Consider the following 2693-nt stretch of genomic DNA (forward strand, 5'->3'; position numbering starts at 1 on the left):
ACAATACGACATGGCCTATTTTAATATTAATATAGGGCACACGCGTGTGTTTGAAACTAAATATAAGCATTTTTTCATCATGGTTTTATTTATTACAATTCATAGGCCTATTCTTTCACCATCATTACACATTGTGGCCCTTCTTTTAGGTAAAACGATCTATCTTAAATTTTCTTTCTCAAGTTTTGGGAGTATTAGGTTTTAAAATAACTTAGAAGGCAAAGGAGGGCAAGCTCAAGCTTTAACCCTAACAAATGCGCGCGAAGGTAAAACGATCTAGGCCTATCTTAAATTTTCTTTCTTGAATTTGGGACTATGTGTTATAACCTAGAAGGCAAAGGAGAGCAAGCACAAGCTTTAACATTAAAAAGTGCGCGAGAAGCGCGTGAAAAATGTTTGTTTTTTAACTTGTAATTTCGTCGGAATTGATCAAAACTCCCTAAAATGTGCAATTTTTAGAGGAAATTGGCCTACCTCAACAAGAAATGCTCTTATGTTATATATGGCCACACTGGTTTTTTTGAACTGAATATAAGCATTTTCCTTATGGCTTTATTTATTACAAACATATTTTTCAACATCATTACACATTGAGGCCCTTCTTTAATAGGTAAAACGATCTATCTTAAATTTTCTTTCTTGAGTTTGGGACTATGTGTTATAACTTAGAAGGCAAAGGGGAGCAAGCACAAGCTTTAATATGAAAAATGCGCGCGAAGCGCACGAAAAACTTTTGTTTTTTAAATTCTAATTTCGTCGGAATTGATCAAAACTCCCTAAAATGTGGAATTTTTAGAGGAAATTAGCCTACCTCAACAAAATATGCGATTTAAAATTTGAGATTTCAGGCACTTTCCCGGGTGAAAAGGGCATTCAATGGGGAAAGTATTTTCCCCTTGTCCCCCGGTGATTACACCACTGCGGAGAATACCTGGCGGCTTAGATCAAATGCGCTTTGGACACTTTTTGAAGTGGAGAATTTGTTGCAGGCAGGGGTACTGTGATATCTGTTCATTATATCTTCCTTTTTATTCTCGTCTTTATTTTTCTCTTCTCTTTTCCTTTTTCTTTTCTCTTTCTTTCCCCTTCTTTCTCTTTCCCTCCCTCTCCCCTATTTCTTTTCTCTTCTTACCCAGCCCGGTACGACAGCTTGGTCAGCCCGGAGGGGGGGGGGGGAACAGTCTGCCCATTGCCCCGCCTGTTACGCCACTGTTAATGATGAATGGGAATATGAATCATGCAGATCTGGAATCAAATATAGGTGGTGGGGTCAACATTCTTCCCCAAAGAAAATTTCGATTTCTAGATGGCGGGAAATGAGCTTTCCCGACTTCTGAGGTGTCTTTTAATTACTTTTATGTTCTTCAAAATTCAAGGTTTTTCTATCTTGAAAACGGTCTGGTAATTTTTTCCCATTGTTATTACAGTAAATAGGCCTTATGTGTGTTACATACATAACAATTTAAAAAAAATGAGTAGTTGCATACAAATTTTCCATGAATCGATGAATCCCAAAAAGAAAGGGGGTACGGGGGTTTTCCCCAGGAAAATTTTGATTCCTAGAAGGCGGGAAATGAGCTTTCCCGACTTCTGAGGTGTCTTTTAAATTAAAGTCATTAAAAAATACTTCAGAAGTCGGGAAATCTCATTGTTCACCATTTAGAAATCAACATTTTCCCGGGAAGAACTCGAACATCCCTTTCCCTGGGTTCATTGATTCATTATAATAATTTTCAAGAGGGGAACACCTTGAATTTTGAAGAATTTAAAAGTAATTAAGTTCTTCAAAATTCAAGGTTTTCCACTCTTGAAAACAGTCAGATATTTTTTCCCATTGTTATTACAGTAAATAGGCCTTATGTGTGTATACATACATAAAAAAAGATTGAGTAAGTTGCATACGTAGTTTTTCCATGAATCGATAAACCCCAAAAAGAAAGGTGGGGTGTGGGGAGGTCACGTGGTTCTTCTCCGGGAAAATTTTGATTCCTAGGTGGCGGGAAATGATCTTTCCCCGACTTCTGTGGTGTCTTTTAATGACTTTCAAATTCTTCAAAATTCAAGGTGTCCCCCCTCCCCCTTGAAAATGATTCAATTAATCAATGAACTCCAAAGATAAAGGGTCCGGGTTCCCCGGAAAAATTTCGATTTCTAGATGGCGGGAGATGAGCTTACCTGACTTCTGAAATGTCTTTTAAAGACTTTTAAAGTTCTTCAAAATTCAAGGTTTTCCCCTCTTTAAAAAGGTCAGGTAAATTTTTATCATTTTTTATTTTATGTGTGTATACATACATAAACAAATGAGTAGTTGCATGCGTATTCTTTTTTTCATGAATCGATAAATCCCAAAAAGAAAGGGTGGTGTTCTTCCCCAGGAAAATCATAATTCCTAAATGGCGGGAATTGAGCTTTCCCGACATTTGAAGTGTGTTTTAATGAATTTTATGTTCTTCAAAATTCTAATCTAGAATTCTTTTCTTTTTTCCCTTTTTTTTTGTTGCACAAGGGAGAGGTCAGGACCCATGATCCCCTCCCCCACATCCGCCAATGTGAATTGCGAGAAAATGTAACTCGGTCGGGTACTGGATTAACATTCTCTTTCCCATCCTTCTCCTTCTTCCCTCCTTCTTTTTTTGCATTTCCGACCATACAAAATTCTCCAGACATTATATATTTTTCGCCAAAATCAAAAT

Source organism: Anneissia japonica, unplaced genomic scaffold (assembly GCF_011630105.1).
Source record: "Anneissia japonica isolate Jap-2015-1 unplaced genomic scaffold, ASM1163010v1 scaffold3174_len352767_cov145, whole genome shotgun sequence".
Lineage (NCBI taxonomy): Eukaryota > Metazoa > Echinodermata > Crinoidea > Comatulida > Comatulidae > Anneissia > Anneissia japonica.